At 32.9% G+C, this 18,701-nt stretch overlaps 2 long non-coding RNA genes across 2 annotated transcripts; one reads left to right on the forward strand and one right to left on the reverse strand.

Annotated features, from left to right (window-relative positions):
- Window positions 1-12,459: 12,459 nt before the first annotated feature.
- LOC131800915 (uncharacterized) lies at window positions 12,460-12,954 on the forward strand. The gene is made up of 2 exons (XR_009341624.1): window positions 12,460-12,691; window positions 12,751-12,954. It is a non-coding gene; the product is annotated as an uncharacterized LOC131800915 (long non-coding RNA).
- Window positions 12,955-13,316: 362 nt separating this feature from the next.
- Window positions 13,317-13,721, reverse strand: LOC131800916 (uncharacterized). Its single transcript, XR_009341625.1, has 2 exons — window positions 13,580-13,721; window positions 13,317-13,520 (listed from the first exon to the last, which is right to left on the reverse strand). It is a non-coding gene; the product is annotated as an uncharacterized LOC131800916 (long non-coding RNA).
- Window positions 13,722-18,701: the final 4,980 nt, after the last annotated feature.

Raw genomic sequence — 18,701 nt, forward strand, 5'->3', positions numbered from 1 at the left:
AGCACCGCAACATAAATGTTAGTAACAAAATAAAGAAACACCATAGCAGTGTGAAATAAACTTTAACTTCTAACATTAACTTATATATTCTGAGTTAGAGAGGTATGGCATACTAATTATAGAATGGAGGGGGGAATGTAGTTTTATTTCATTTTACAATTAATTTGTCCTTTTTAATAGCCTGATTTTCTAAATTATAGCTGAGCACAACATGCAATCAAACTTTGTTACATAACATTAATTGTTGTGCAATGACGGGTATATCCGTCGGAAACTTTATACGTTACTAGTAAGCTAATCTAATGTAAGCAATGCCTATTGTCGTGCAAGACCATGTGATATCCTATAACACAGTAATATGTTGGAAGGCTCGTCAAATCCATTTTTGATGATTTAGTATCTGAAGTAATGCCATACAACTCTGCACAAATGTTATCTTTGTTTTCTAACTAAATATAAAGAAATCACACTATCACGCTTGAATTCCATCACGAATAACTTTTTTTCTGGAAAATTCTCACCAAAATGCTTTTGTAAGCTAGTAAACAATATAATGAGCTGTCACTGGAATAATTGTAACAGCTGTCGGACGAGTGGCTTAGAAATGACAGCAGTCTGAAATTGGTTGCAGTTTTTTCATCTTACCCTGTATAAATAGATTTGGTTCTGAACTTTTTATGCCCTCGTAATATAAATTTTAGAAATCACTCTAGCTTCCAAACGAAATAATATAGGACGTTTGGTGTTGAAAATGGGGTATATGCATTCACTTTTATCGCCCCCATATAACTGTACCGGTAATTCGAACACGAATTTCCTGTAAATTGGCAGCATGTGCTCCCATTACGAAAGAAATATCGTTGCATAGAACTGTCAATAGTTGTCCAATACTCCTTCGTATAGCTCCCGTATGACGGCATTTTGGTAATTTTAGCGACCTTATTCCCCGGCATTGTTTCAAGTTTCGTATTTAAATGTCGTGGTGGCGTGTGACAAAAATTACATGCACAGGTCCACGTCTTTGCATCACGGCATTTTTATGATTTTAACAGTATTTTTCGAAGTATTTTTTTGAAAATTTGCAAATTTTTTCCAAATGGTGGATGGCATTCACATTTGGCCTTGCTGAACATACTGCTTTTTTGTGTATTACATCAACCGATATAGTATTTTTACTGTATATCTGGCCTAATTTTGAGAAGAGCATAAGCGTAGATTTCCTTAATAAGATTTTGAAATTATATTGTAACTTTTGAAAATATTTATTTGTGAAATTTGATTTGAGTTTGAATGGATATATTTTCAAGTAATTACTTTAATCTACGAATAGGTCACCTATTTGCTGTTTTTAGAAACGCGAATATGAATTTCGACTAGATACATGTAGCATCATTATCTAGCTTTAGAATTTTAAGCCTTTGTAAATTTATACAATTCTAATACAAATACGATCGAAGTTCAGTGGAATTTTCAAGGAATGCAAAGGAATATTTAAGGTATGTAAATTCGAATTTTTTATTTTCAGATTTTTTAAAATCCTTCATCTACATCTATCTATTGTGAAAGGTATTTCTTTCGGATTGGTCTGGCTCTAATAGAGTTTGTAGGAAAGCAAACTTCCCCAAGACAACAAACTTTGGGACGATATTGATGAACATTATTTTCCAGCAAATGCCTCGGAAGTCTGCCCTGGATAACATATAATAATTGAAATACCTAAAACCTCTCAGGTTCAAAAGTGTGTAATTTTTGAACATATATTATAGCCATATCACATGAGTTGCTTAACTTAATACAGCATCATTGGCATCGTTTAAAAATATCCTTACAACTTTACTCCACAGGGTAGTTACACGATTATTTAGTATTTTGTTGTTCTATTTTTGTAGCTGTTCCCAGAATTTCCTTTTTGTAAAAAAGACAAATCGTTTTAATATTCGTAGGTAAATGTTGAAGTTACTAAATTCCCTTGGCAGTGATAAATTTACCTTCCATAAATATGAACCAAGATTTGTGAGTGTTTTGCTCAAGTTTGTTTATGTGGGTGTATGTTTGGATAAAATGTGGGATGGACCTTTGCAAAACGGAGTTGGAAAGGAACAATGTAATTGATGATGATATGGGAGGGATTATCCCAACAAAAATATAAAAATAAAGATCTTAATGCAGTCTTTTGCTTAAATGCGAAAATTATTTATGCTGAAACTGAGGTATTCTTAAAGCATGTTGTGGACTTTAAAGAGTAGCACCAATGTAAATCCCAGGAAGATATTTTTTGCCAAATGTAATCAAATAATTCCAGCCTCCTCCTACTGATTGTAATATTCAACAAATATTATAATACACATAAAAGTGAAGTTACATAAAATGAGAAAAATTTGAACTACACACAAACGGGCTTGAAAATGTTGTATTTTCTAAACTTTTAACGAAAATTTAAGAACATATGCGGAGCGTAACCTTTTATTAAATCCTTTCAAATACATAACATTGTATTTATATTACGTTGTCAGTGCAGAATTATTAAACCCTATCTAAGGTACTAGAAACATAAATCGCCTTGAACAATTGTGTAAATTCTTTATGGGTTCTCCGATAAATATTCGATGCTTCACAAATGGAGTGATAACATTTGTATGCCCTCAACATTAACGTTCTGTTCTGTTTCGTGGAGAAGTGTACACTAATTGTTGTAAATTTGAATTCTGGAAGCCAGGAGTAAATATGGGTAATCAAAGCAGATACATAGCATTTTGAATCGAATTTTTCCCTCAAATAAGAAAGCTACACCACTTTTTCTATCATTTATTCCATAAAGCAAATAGTTAAATCTCACAACAAGCCCAGAATTTTTAAGTTAATTTTCCTTATTTTGTGTGCTCTGGTTACTTTCGGTTTTCTCTGTTCTGCGTTTTAATTAAAAAACTAACAATAGTTTAAATTGTGAACATAAAACTTTGCCGCACGGTGGTAAGTGTGTTTGTGTGTGTGTATGAGTTTTCTTTTCCCTTTTTCGGTTTAATTTTTACGTGTTGGCTTTGTTTTACAATTTTGTCCCCAAAGACTTGGGGTTGTGTTTTGCTTATTGACTGGGGAAATATGAGGAAATATTGAGGAAAAAGTTTTTCTTGTGTGTGTTTTTTTTTTTTTTTTTTTTTTTTTTTTGCAAAAACTAATTTGTGAACTGAACAGTGAACAACCTGATTGGCCTACGGAACGTATACGTAACATTGTTTTAATTACAAAACCATTATTTATACTCTACCAAATATAGACAGACTCACAATCCTGTTTATACCCTCCACCATAGTATAGAGGGTATATTAAGTTTGTCATTCCGTTTGTAACACCTCGAAATATACATTTTAAACCCCACAAAGTATATATATTCTTGATCAGCATAAAATTCTATGTCGATTTAGCCTGTCCGCCTGTCCGTCTGTGGAAATCACTCTAGCTTCCGAACAAATTGAAGTAGATTGATAAAATTTTACTCAAATGTATGTTATGTCTGCAGGACTTTGGGTATTGAAAATGGGCCCTGTAATTCCACGTTTTGGTATATCCCCCATATAACGGTTCCTTCCGATATTCGGTATTTTAATGATTTTAGAGACATTATTTATGGGAATTGTTTCAAAGTTCGAAGTGGATACTACAGTCTAAGACAGAAAATTGTGTTTGCAGGTCCACGCATTCGTATGGCCCCATATAACGGTACCTCCCGATATTCGGTACTTTGTTGATGTTAGCGACATTATTCACCGGAATTGTTTCAAATTTGGTATTTGAAGTTCCAAATTCGTTCCAAACAGTGGAGGGCCCGGTCGAACTTACCGCTTTTTTGCTTGTTTATTTGCAACTGTTTATAATTAGAATTTAAGACAAAAATCTATAAATTTTCCAAAAAAATATCTTAATTTTAATTGTAATAATAATAATTATATCTGAGCTCAAAACGTTTTCATACAAAGATGGCAAAATGTTAAGGATTACAAAATAATTTGAGAGGCAATTGCGGCATGGCTGGCTGATATCAATAAAACCGTAATAGGTGATACTTTCTAGGTTCATTAGAAACAACACCGAGTTGTAATATGTCTTCATTTAAAAAAAAAGGCCACTACCTGTATTATATGGAGAATGTACCCTTCAACTATGTGACTTCTTAAAATAATCACGTTAGACCCTACATATATATTCTTGATCGGCGTAAAATTCTAAGTCAATTCAGTATTGACTCTATTTAAATATTTCAGTAGACAGATGATGTCGGACCACGTTAACGTCTCCAGATACACGATATTGTGAAGATTTTAGTCATATTTTTTTAAAATTTCTCCACCAAATTGCCAATATCAGTCCAAAATGACTTGAATTTTGGCACATCCGACGGAATTCAGTCTAGAAGCAAGTACAATACATTTGGTGAAAATCGGTTCAGATATGGCTATAACTCCTACATACATGTTTCATTCGATTTGGTGTTAAAGTCCCTCACGTGCGCAACATACACTTCAATAGAATGATATTTGGTACCAGATAAATAGTGGAGCTCAACAATACCTCTATCAATTTTTATTTTATTGTGCACAACATTACTAATATCAGCCCGGTTTAGATTTTAATATACCCTCCACCATAGTAAAGAGGGTATATTAAGTTTGTCATTCCGTTTGTAACACTTCGAAATATAGATTTTAGACCCGACAAAGTATATATATTCTTGATCAGCATGAAATTCTATGTCGATTTAGCGGTTTCGAACGAAATGAAGTGGGTAGATCAAATTTTACTCAGATGTATATTATGTCTGCAGGACGTTTGGTATGGGCCATGTAGATCCGCATTTTGGTATAGCTCCCATATAATGGTACCTCCCTATTTTCGGTATTTTGGTGAAATGTTTAAAATTTGGTATTTGCAGTTCGAAATGTATACTTCATTACAGAAAATTGTCTACAGCATGACTGAAAATTGCCTGTGACAGAAAATTGTCCGTGCAAGTCCACGCCTTCTTATAGCCCCCATATAACTGTACCTCTCGATATGCGGTATTTTGATGATTTTAGCGACATTATCTACCGGAATTGTTTCAAAATTGGTATTTAAAATACGTAATAGATACTACAGCCTATGAGAGAAAGTTGTCTGTGCAGGTTCACGTCTTCGTATAGCCTCAATATAACGGTACCTCCCGGTATTCGGAATTTTTGATGATTTTAGCTACATTATTCACCGTATTTTTTATTCAAGTTTCGCACTTGGATATTGTAATGTCTTATGTCAAAATTTGCCTATAGAGGTCCATGTTTTCGCATAGATCCCAATATAACGGTTTTATTCGGTATTTTTAAGATTTCCAAATTCGTTCCAAATGGTGGAGGGTATTCAAAGTTCGGCCATGCTTACTGCGTTTTACTTGTTTAATATAATCCTTATGGATGTCATATCATGCACAATACATCAATGTTAGTTGGTTCATATTTGGTATGATCTACTTCACAAAAATTCCCAATAGAACCTTTATGTTACGGGAGCTCTTCTAAATACGCATAGTTGTATAGGATACCATATATTCGTCCCGCTTGAAATTTGACCTTCTACAAGTTTTTCAACTTCAGCAAAAAAAAAAAAAAAAAATTGGCAGAAAATTGTCTATGTAGGTCCAGGTTTTGGTATGACCTCCATATAACGGCCCTTACTACGTTATGACATTTATAAGGCACTTTTTAAACGATCTTGTTGGCATTTGTGGTTTTAAATGAAACTCGTTGAAAATTGAAGCCTTCAAGTTTAATTTTTGTTAGTTTTCTCTACATCATGATAAAGACCGAGTTTCGTTTAGTTTTAAAGCTAAGCCTTTTGCTATATATGTAAGTCATATCTGTGTTTAGCAAGGAACGAGCCCAGAGACTCGACCCATTTTGGACCAGAGCACTATCCAGGAGTTTGTTTTTTGCTTTTTTTTTTTTTTGTTAAACGTCAACGATTCCGAAATCAATATCTTATTCATTCTTAAAAAAATGGTTCGTTTTATATAATTTGCCTCATTTATTTGAAGTTATGTTGTCTTGTAAGTCTCTAAACATACAGAATATATAATCTTTCCACTTCCAAATTATGGACCTACTATTAATATTTTTTAAGAATTGTCTATTGAGATTTCAAATTTTAAAACGATATTGTCAAAAGAAAGTAAATCCGAAGAGTCGAGTAACGCTGGAAGCGGAACAGGGTTATATCTTTTGTCAAAATATCAGCAATCTTGGTTGAAAATACATCTGAATATTTAAAATTAGAAGAGGAACCTTTACTTAGGCTATACATAAGGCGAGGCTATACTTAACATGGGGGTTATACTCATTGTCAGTTCATTTTCATTTCGCAAATCACAATGTAGGCAATATCTGTGTAATCCACTGAGAATTTTATACTGTTGAAGAAAATACGTATATACTTTATGGATGATAACTTTTTTAGACAATGCATTTGTCAATATTTTCTTTCAACCTTTATATTCAAAGATGGTTAAAAATTGTTAAAAGTTGAAATTGGAGATGAACGACTAAACAAATTAAGAAGGGTCAAAAGACGGGCAGAGCTATCTATATGATACTCCACACCATCATGTCTATCTACACAAATGTGTTGAAATTAAAATTAATATTTTAATATCATTGAGAAGCATAATTTTTTTTTTTTTTGAAAAATATTAATAACTGGTTGGCCCGGTCCGCGTTGCCGGCCCTTATTTTTTCTCTATTATGTATTATGTATATATGTGTATTCACAGAGTTCAGAGTGCTATAAGAGTTCACATAATTGTCGATTAAAAGTGTTTTAAAATACCTCTACCTATATTTAAGCCTTGGGCTTCGATATTTAAAACGTGCGCTTCAAATGTGTAGCACATCCACAAATCTATTAAAAAGTATATATCAATATTATCCCCATGTAAGGGATCAAATTAATTTTCAGTATGGTAAAAATCGTAGCAAAATTTTCCAGTCAAATGAGCAGTAGTTTGGAATTTTCTGTATTTTGTACACCTCATAATTGAGGGCTGAATGATTTAAGAATAGCCAAAGTTAATTACTTTTTAAAACCCATTAGCACCTCAGATTGTGCATTAGAGTCCTCAGAAGTCCCCCTAACCATGGACTTGAGGGGGTACTATTACATGGAGAAACTTCTAAAATTTGTAAATATGTTGAAATTTTTGTGTAAGATTTAACCCCCCCAAATATACATTTTTAGTCAAACCCTTTCAAATATGGTAAAATCAGGAGGTACCTTTATATGGGCACTACTCCGAAACATCGACCTACATTGATAACTTTCTTCTACCCCTTATAATCCAAGATGACAAATAGAGGCCAAATCAAAAATATAGCAGAACAACATAGCATGTCAAACTGAAAAAAAATTTAGCGTGATTTAATTAAGTAAAAATAGTTTTATCCACCTCATAATTGAGGGCAGACTGATTTCAGAATAGTCAAATATAATTACTACTTTACACCCATTACCGTAAGATGGGAATTAAATTTATTTGCCATTTAAATTGTAAGTTGGAGACCCCATAAAGTCCATATTTTCATCATAGTATAATTCAATGACGATTCAACAAATATTCGGTCCCGTGCTACTTTCTTATATTTGTAATTTGTTCATGTTTCATAATTTATTTCATATAGATGTACATCCCAAATCTACGTTCCCAACCAATATTCTCTTGGGGGTTACAAATTCAATAGAATACAAAATTTTCTTTTCTGACCACATATTAGATGTGAAAGTGGACTTGGATACTCCAATGTGGGGACTTTACTTAAATAAATTCCGATGTGGCAATTATCTGTATGATGGTTCCCTACCCCAGGGTAGCATAAACACAATTTTTTAGCCAAATCAATTGATGAATGTGGTCAAGACCAATATGGACCCTACTCTGAAAATTTCAAATTTTATGCGAAGAGGTTCTCTACCCCCTTAGAAACAAAGATGCCAAATAAGGGCCAAAAATGAAAAAAGTGACCATAACCCCAAAAATAGCTTTAACCATACGATGGTTATCTATATATATAAAATAAAGTTGTGTTAGTTACTACGCTTATAACTTAAGAATCGCTGGACTGATTTTAACGATTCACACAAATTCGGAATTGTCTCCTCTCCGAAAAGGATAATATCCAAAAAAATCACGTAAAAATGTGATATATTAACATTTTCATTTTGACTTTTGAAATGTACAATAGTAATGTCTTATTTTGCATGATTTTTTTCCATTTTGACTTACTTTTTTCTAATGTACATTTGTAGTGTTTTTTATATTTTATTTTTGAATTTTTATTTTGAATTAATTGACTTGATTTCTTGAGAACTGATATTGATGGCGGGTTACATGGAAGTGTAGTGCCGAATTATGTGGTGGCGAAATGGAATATCGAAATAATTGAACGCGGTCACACCAAAGTTAAAGATAATTACTTTTTCAAAATCGCTAAAAAATCACAAAAAAGAGATCTCATTGCAAAAATTCTCAAATCGGAAAAAAATCTAAAAAAAAATCATTGGAATCGAATTTAAAAATAATAGTACATTCTATTGACAATCTTTACAAGGATCTTTAAACATTTGCTGTAAAAAATCAGCGAACAAGTTGAAGATTTTTTCAATTTGTATTATCTTATTGAATTCAATGGAATTTTTTGTGAACAAAATAAAGAATAATTTTTCAATCTATATAATTTTTACCAAAAAATTAAATAAGTGCGAAATACTATGTAAACTGACATCTACCTTTCAACTCCAGGGCCAACACCGTTTTTCAGCTGGAAGATGCGAACACATTTAAACAAACAAAAATGACCGAAAAAAAACCTAATGGGGCTCATTTCAAAGCCTGGACCTACTTCTTTCATGTGACAATAATCCGTCCAATGAGAGCTCAAAATGCAAAATTCTTTGGGAGTGCAATCAGTAAAATACCAAATATAAAGGGTGCAAAATAGTAGAGCGAATGGGACTTTTAGTAAGAAAAGTATTTCTATCCTTTCCAAACATTCAAGATACCTTAAATCGCTTTTGCAGGTCATGATATCGATCATAATTCTCGGATAAGGGTACAACCCTATTTAACCCATATTTATATAACCTCCGTATGATTTAAGATATTTTTGCGGTCTTGGCCACTTTTTTCTTTGTTTGGCCCTTATTTGGCATCTTTGTTTCTAAGGGGTAGAGAACCTCTTCGCATAAAATTTGAAATTTTCAGAATAAGGTCAATATTTGTCTTGACCACATTCATCAATTGATTTGGCTAAAAAATTGTATTTATGCTACCCTGGGGTGGGGAACCATCATACAGAGTGCCACATAGGAGTTTATTTAAGTAAAGTCCCCATATTGGAGTATCCCCAAGTCCACTTTCACATCTAATGTGTGGTCAGAAAAGAAAATATTGTATTCTATTGAATTTGTGACCCCCAGGAGAATATTGGTTAGGAACGTATATTTGGGATGTAGATCTATATGAAATAATTTGTGAAAACATGAACAAATTACAAATATAAGAAAGTAGCACGGGACCAAATATTTGTTGAGTCGTCACTGAATTATACTATGATGAAAAATATGGTCTTTATGGGGTCTCCAACTTACAATTTAAATGGCAAATAAAATTAATTCCCATCTTACGGTAATGGGTGTAAAATAGTAATTATATTTGACTATTCTGAAATCATTCTGTCCTCATTTATGAGGTGGATAAAACTATTTTTACTTATTTAAATCACTCGAATTTTTCAGTTTGACATGCTATGCTGTTCCGCTATATTTTTAATTTGGCCTCTAGAAAGTTTTCAATGTAGGTCGGAGTAGTGCCCATATAAAGGTACCTCCTGATTTTACCATATTTCTAAGGATTTGGCTAAAAATGTGTATTTGCGGGGTGAAAATCTTACACAAACATTTCAAGATATCTACAAAATTTTAGAATTTTCTCCATGTAATAGTACCCCCTCAAGTTCACCTTTTGGTGGACAAACAGACAGACATGGTTAGTGGGACTTATGAGGACTCTAATGCACAATGTAAGGTGTTACTGGGTTTAAAAAAGTAATTAACTTTGGCTATTCTTAAATCATTCGGCCCTCAGTTATGAGGTGTAGAAAATACAGTAATTTCCAATTATTGCTCATTTGACTGGAAAATTTGCTACGATTTTTACCATACTAAAAATTAATTTAATCCCTTACATGGGGATACGATTAATATATACTTGTTAATAGATTTGTACATCCACACATTTGAAGCCCTCGGTTTAAATATGAAAGCCCACGGCTTAAATATAGGCACAGGTATTTCAAAACACTTTTAATCGACCAGTACGTGAACACTTATATCAGTCATATCAGTGAATAATTATGCTTGGGAAAATATGCATAATAGACAAAAACTACGGGCCGGCAACGCGGACCGGGCCAGCTAGTATAAATATAAAATCGGGTTGTACCCTTATCCGTGAATTATGATCAATATGATGACCTGCAAAAGCGATTTAAAGTATCTTGAATGTTTGGGAAGGATAGAAATCCTTTTCTTACTAAAAGTCCCATTCGCTCTACTATTTTGCACCCTTTATATTTGGTATTTTACTGATTGTACTCCCAAAGAATTTTGCATTTTGAGCTCTCATTGGACGGATTATTTTCACATGAAAGAAGTAGGTCCACGCTTTGAAATGAGCCAAATTAGGCTTTTAGGTCATTTTTGTTTGTTTAAATGTATTCGCAGCTTCCAGCTGAACCACGATGTAGGCCCTGGACTTGAAAAGAAGAATAACAAATGGAAAAAATCTTCAACTTGTTCGCTGATTTTTTAGAGCAAATTTTTAAAGATCCTTACAAAGTTAGTCAATAGAATACTATTATTTTAAAATTCGATTCCATTGAAATTTTTTTTCGTTCGTTTTCCCGCTTTGAGAATTTTTGCAATGATATATATTTTATCTTAGGTGTGACCGCGTTAAATTATTTCGATATCATCTATTCCGTTTCGCCAACACATAATTCGGTACTACGCTTCCATGTAACCCACTTCCATGTCAAGAAATCAAGTCAATTAAATAAATTTATATTAATATTCGAATTCAAAAATAAAATATAAAAAACACTACAAATGTACATTAGAAAAAAAGTAAGTTAAAATGGAAAAAAATCATGCAAAATAAAACATTACTATTGTACATTTCAAAAGTCAAAATGAAAATGTTAATATATCACATTTTTACACGATTTTTTTGGATATTATCCTTTTCGGACAGGAGACAATTCCGTATTTGTATGAATCGTTTAAATCAGTCCAGCGGTTCGTAAGTTATAAGCGTAGTAACTAACACAACTTTCTTTTATATATATAGATAGATTTCAGAAACTCAACAAAAAGCAAGCATATTGAAATTTTGAACAAGTTAAAAAGTATCTGTCTGTTTGCCGGTAGATATATGCCCTCCGAATTTGGCAATTTACTAATGTATAACTTTTTGGGGCATACTGATATTGGTGGATGTACAGCATTGTTCAAAGTTAAAAGAAATATCGGTGATTTATTTTGCATTCTATTTAAGATTATGACCCTAGTGAGGTAACAGAAGGAGTGGAACGATATTTCCCAAATTCACATTGAACCTCAAGTAGGTGAAAAATATTAAGATATACTAAGTCTAAATAAATACATGGCTTATTTTGCAGGTTATGAGAGCAATAATTATTAAAAATTTAGGATGTGTTTAGATTGAAAAGAAACCGATGTTTATTCGTATTTTATAAGAGCAGATACCAGTAGGAGTGGTCTGTCGTATCTTATCGTCTTGTGTTTGTGTTCAAAAAGTGGACCCTATTGCGACGAAGATAACTGATGGAGTGTACTGATATATTCTCTTTTCATACCTGATAAAAAAATATTAGAATTTGCTGAGTTTGAACCATATCGGATGATCCTTTTTTATTCCATGAGGTAATTTTTTTTTCTATGATAATTTTGACCTTTGTGTTTATAGGAGACTGAAATATCTCCCTTTAATATATACACATCTCAATTTGTAACATTATATATTTTTTAATGTTTCTACAACATGCAAAGTTCTCAAGCACAACCCTCTTTTTGATTAAATCATCGCACCGTATATTTGAATAACTATTTCAAATTTATCCAAATATTCCTGGAATTCAAATATCCATTACCTGTCCTGGTTTGAGACAGTTCTATTAGATGACAAAACGAAACCACAAACAACAGAGAACCAGAAAAACCAAAAGGAAATTAGTCAAATATCTAACCTTAAAAACATGTAGACTACTGAGTTTATGCTAATGTCCCACACAGGCACACACACACATACATAGTTATGTGATGGAACACACCCAACATACCAAATTGACTTGAGAATACCCAACATACCAAAAATACAATACAGCTTGAGAATAATATTATGAAAATAGTTTATCATAAGAATTTTTCAACAATGCTTGAGAAACACTTTTTTGCACAAACTTTTCTCAAATCTGTCCTTTGTTGACAAATTTGTTTTGATTTTTTTTTGTGAAAATTGTCAACAAAAATTATTTTCTTTGGTTAAAATCAAAATCACGCGAATTTAGGACCCATTTCCGGACGAAACTCTAAGGTAATGATGAATAATAAATCTGGGAATCTGTAGTATAAATTATTTAAATCTCATTTCAGAATGGAGGCGTCAAAAAGTTGCAGGAATTCAACAGAAGTGAAGAATAAGTGGAGGAGATACAGAAGCTCAAATAAGGGGAAAGAAAGCATCTAGGTATCAAGGAAACAGGATGCAGTGACAGCTGGGATGGCAATCAATGAATGAAATGTGTAAAATAATTAAAAAAATGAATAAATAAATATTTTTTACCATTGAAAAAATAAGCTTTATAAAATATTACTTTCGTAAGCTTATTCTGCAATTACAAGAATAAGCTTATGAATAAGGGTTCCTTTTCGATTATTCTATAATTGTTAAACAAACATTTCTCAATACATTCTCAAGATTTTCTCAAGCTTTAGGCTTATGTTTGTAAGCTTATTAAAATATTATTCTCAAGTCAATTTGGTATGTTGGGTAATATTTTAATAAGCTTACAAACATAAGCCTAAAGCTTGAGAAAATCTTGAGAATGTATTGAGAAATGTTTGTTTAACAATTATAGAATAATCGAAAAGGAACCCTTATTCATAAGCTTATTCTTGTAATTGCAGAATAAGCTTACGAAAGTAATATTTTAAAAAGCTTATTTTTTCAATGGTAAAAAATATTTATTTATTCATTTTTTTAATTATTTTACACATTTCATTCATTGATTGCCATCCCAGCTGTCACTGCATCCTCTTGCCTTGATACCTAGATGCTTTCTTTCCCCTTATTTGAGCTTCTGTATCTCCTCCACTTATTCTTCACTTCTGTTGAATTCCTGCAACTTTTTGACGCCTCCATTCTGAAATGAGATTGAAATAATTTATACTACAGATTCCCAGATTTATTATTCATCATTACCTTAGAGTTTCGTCCGGAAATGGGTCCTAAATTCGCGTGATTTTGATTTTAACCAAAGAAAATAATTTTTGTTGACAATTTTCAAAAAGAAAAATCAAAACAAATTTGTCAACAAAGGACAGATTTGAGAAAAGTTTGTGCAAAAAAGTGTTTCTCAAGCATTGTTGAAAAATTCTTATGATAAACTATTTTCATAATATTATTCTCAAGCTGTATTGTATTTTGGTATGTTGGGCAGATATCAACGTTCGTTCACCAACACACACGCACTCACTCACATATGGGGGACATTTATGCTCACCTAAGTGAATATAAGAGACAATAGTTGAATTTGTTTTTATTTACATATAAATTAACTTATGGCAACAATTTTAAAATTTGTAAAATTCCGTATATATAGAAAGTATTTCAGTGTCATCTTGAATATTATAAACATCTCCTTTATGGAAATAAACGTACGTAAAAGGGGAAAACTTTTTTGCACTTCAACCTCACTCCCTTGCCAGAGTGAAAGGGAATTTACATACATATGGATGAATTGCGACAACAGGAAGATTCACATATGCCTTAACATGAACGTTAGGGTTGAATCCTTTTTTGAAGAACAATAAATAAATTATTGAGAATATCTTTATTATTGAGTATCTCTATAGGATATATTTAATAACTCTTTGCATCGGTAGATATCGATCTCGAAAAGAATTCACTTTTTTCCAAGAAATTGCTTTTATTTCAGTAAATGTAAAATTATTCTATTGGTGTTTTATTTACTTGTCTTCTAGTCAATAAATGCCTTCGATAGATATAACTTTTCAAAGCTCCTATTTACATAAGACCACTATGTCTTCTTCAGCCAGGAGAGGTTATATTTCTCTATGAATGTAAAGCTTCGATAGCCTTCCTGTATTTTCATATTTATGCTGTTAATATGTCTCGCACATATCTTCGGCAAATCGTACCAGAAAATACGTACTATAAGGATTTAAAAACCAGTGTAGAGAGGTCAAAAGTCGGGAGGGGCGGGCTTTATTATACCCTACACCACAATGCACATTTAAAATATGGGATTGCCTCTGAAGCGATTTCTACTTAACAGACAGTGGCAATTGTACCCCTTTTACCAAACAAAATTACTATAGAGTTTATAATTTGACTTGGAAAAGGATTATATTTAAAATATATATCGGAGTCAAAGATATATGGGAATCGAGTTTTACCAAATGCAGTATTTACTTCCAAGATAAATTCAATTGAATTTGCAAAAGTCCATCTAATTTTGACTGACATCACATATTTGGTGCACAATAACCGTCCAATCAGATGAATGAAGTATAATCTACATCTGAACCGATATCAGTAAAATTTGGCAGAGGTCTCTTCTGAGCTGTATCTGGTACCAAATATGAAAAAATTTCAGAAATAGCATCAAATTTTAGAATAAGTTTAGATTTGCTCGAATTGGTCACCTTTGGCTCGAATTATGGCTTTGAAATGCCAATGAAACCATCACACGCTGCCCGAATTATGCCCTGCGGCATTTTGGCTCATTCCCGGCGAAGCGGTTGCTTGAGGTGATCGACACTTTGGTAGTCTTTAGTGCCAACCTTGTTTCCAAATACTTCAGAAACAATAGTCCAACGGATTGGTATCCGGAGATTTTGGTGGCTATTGTTCGCTGGAACTGAAGCAAGGAACCTCATTTTGTAACCATTCTCGGCCGGGGCGTGTTGAAAATTTTCGCGCTAATATTCGGCATTTATTCTGAAGCCACGGTCGATTAATACGACCGGAGAGCGACCATCGCCTGTTATGGCGGCCCACACCATCTCCAAGGCCGGCGCTTGAGTTCTGGCTTCAGCTTCCCTCTTTGGCAAGTAAACACGATCATTTTGTTTGTTTACAAACTTCTGGACAACGAATATTTTCTCATCGGAGAAAACCAAATTCAGTAGTTCACCACTTTGGGGCAAGCAAAGCAAATCTTTAGCTCTTTTGAGTCTATTTTCTTTCTGTTGCGGTGTAAGTTCTTGTACTTTATGAAATTTCAATGGTTTTACCCCGAGCTAATTTTTTAATATTTGCCGAATGGAATATTGCGATACGTTCAGCTCACGAGCCATTTTTAGGCCACTGCGACGCGATTTTCGATCAAGTCGCTTCTTTGCTTTTCGAACCATTTCTGCTGATGTTGCTGTTTTCTTCCGTCCACTTCCTTGACGTCGGGCTAAGCTACTAGTATCACGGAAACGAGTGATGGTAAGGGACACAAGAGATTTATTCACATTTAAATGCTACGACAGCCACTTGTGGTTTTCTAGCCGAGTATATAGAAATCACACTATCACGCTTGAATACCATGACGAATAACTTTTTTTCTGGAAAATTCTCACCAAAAATGCTTTTGTACGCCTGTAAACAATATAATGAGCTGTCACTGAAATAATTTTAACAGCTGTCGGTCGAGTGGCTTGGAAATGAAAGTATTCTGAATTTGGTTGCAGTTTTTAATCTCATCCTGTATATGGGAGTTGCATTTTAATCTGAACCGATATTCACCAAAATTGCCAAATATTCTTCTGGACTGAACTTGGACAATTTCGCTAAAATTCATTTCATTCGGACATACACAATATTTTTGAAATCAGACGACACTATGGGAGCTATATTTAAATCTGGTAAGATTATCGCTAATTTTAATAGGTTTCGTTCTTGGGCCAAACAAATGACTTATGGAAAGTTTCATCTCAATCAGACATTTGTGAAATTTTCTTTGACGTTTTGTGTACATATACTATTTAAAAATCAATGTTGATATTCGAGCAACCCAATGCACAGTGGTCGACGTCGTATGGGAACAGCGGCCAAAAATACTTTCAGTGCAGATATCAATATGATTCTTTGGTTATGGTACCTTGATGGGATAAAAATAAAAAATGTGACAAAATGGATATGGTCGATGCATGTTTGGCATGGTCGCCTTAAAACGTACCTCCCGAATAAGGGTTATTTGCCCAATTTTTGTCACATTTCTACACTAGATTGTTCTGTTATTTGACATTTTACATTCTAAAGAGCTAAAAAATAGTCTTACTGAAAATTATTTCGAACGGCCCGCCTTTAGGTAGAGTCCCCCTGTAAAGGTACCTTCAAAAATAGAGGTATTTTTTATACAAATCAATTCCAAATTTGATTATTTTTGTTGTAAACAAAATAGAGAATTTTTCTGTAAACAAAATAAACAACTCAATATAAAATCAAAGTTACTAATGGATATTTATAAATTTCAGTGTTATTCAAGTAAATCAAATGCAGATTTTATTGATTGGTAACGTTCGCTGTCCTGTTATAAAAGGGTCAGAGCTCAGAAGAAGACGGTTAATAAGATCTGTGTTTGTTGAAACACGAGAATTTTTTCGGGTATGATTTAGTCGAAACTTTTTATATCTTTGTTTCTAGACTCCACGGCCACCTCCTATAATTCTCCAATCGATACAATGACAAATTTATAATGTCGGGTGCATGTATTAACATTTTATTAGCTGCGGGTGGAAGATAGTGCCATGGATATCTATTTGTTAACTCTTTAGCCGTTCATGTGCAGAGTCCTTAATTTTTTCGACATTAATATTATACCCAGAAGACAATGCAGGCAACATTATTAAACACCCCTCAATTATATCCTTATCAATCCCAAACAACAATAAAATATCCTATGTTACTAGCACCATAGAACTGACAAAATTGGAGCGAAGTCACTTCAGTATATTGGGCATAACATACAAATCTGACAAAATCTGAAAGTTAAATTAGCACTTCTAGAATCTTAGGACCATTACTAATGGCGTGAAAAAAATCACATTGGAGGATTCAGGGGGGAAAACAATTAAAACTTTAACTGAAATCCAATTTTATTTTCAAAATTAATCTTAAAGGCCACTCAGAACACTCACATCATCTATATTATACACAACTACTAAACACACAAATTACTGCACTAAAAATAAGTCAATACCTTGCTTTTCAATAATTATGCCAATAACTGTCATTTTAAAATGTATTTATTTTTGTAATACAGATCTATTTTTAATCTTTTTTTACTGATCCCACTGAAAAAAGCAACTAACTACATTTTCTCTTTTTTGATGCTAATTTCGAAGTGTACCGTTAGAATGAAGTCAAGATTATTATGTTTTCTAAAAAGCTTAACCTCTTAAGAGTTCATATGTACACATTTGACAATAAATATCTGATTTTCATTTTTTGAATTTTGGCCAATGGCAGCGACCACTGTGCAATGGTTGCTTTTACTTAACAGATGTGAGTCTTTTTGTAAATATTGTAATATGTCAATGGGAGATTATGAGAAAAATCTAAATATTAAAACAGCAGGTGTTTTACTGTATTTTCCGGTACAAACATAAAAAATGATAACATTGAGTTAATCCGAAAATTGTGTCTGGAACCCTTAAAATATCGAAAAAGAGTACGTTACATGGGATCTGAACCGAATCAATAGGAATGGTAGCATCTTATCCTACCTTATTTCAGCCCGTTTTGCAAATTTCTATAATAATGATATATTTCAATACTTTGACTTTCGAAAATAACACGCAAAAAGGACACTTGCTCAAAATTGCTTACCTATATCCCTTATCGAGGATTCAATAACAATGATGCAAAGCCTATAAAACCTCATGCAGCTTTTAAAATTTGTAGGTCTTACGAATTGTTCAATAATATGGTAATACCTCTTACAGCTTTTACTACTTCTTCAACGCTTATCGGAAATCTCAATGTTCCTGCCTTCATTCAAAATTTCAAGGTTATATTTTAGTACTTTTATAAATACAAATTTCGAATTGCCCTTTACCATGAAGACTAATTTTCTAGGAAAATTGTTATGTTCTGGCGATGTTATGGCTGAATTTGGTTTTATGATCCAAGAACTTATTTCATTTTATATGTTGCGGGCATAGTTTTTATTCCCAAAATTATTCCATCTCATACCAAATGCTTTACACAATTGTCAAATAAAAGCCAGGCAGAGGACAACCCTTGTATACCTGCACATGCTGTACCTACGCACCAAACGTACAATATAGTGTCACATGTCAACTAAATG

Source organism: Musca domestica, unplaced genomic scaffold (assembly GCF_030504385.1).
Source record: "Musca domestica strain aabys unplaced genomic scaffold, Musca_domestica.polishedcontigs.V.1.1 131, whole genome shotgun sequence".
Classification (NCBI taxonomy): Eukaryota; Metazoa; Arthropoda; class Insecta; order Diptera; family Muscidae; genus Musca; species Musca domestica.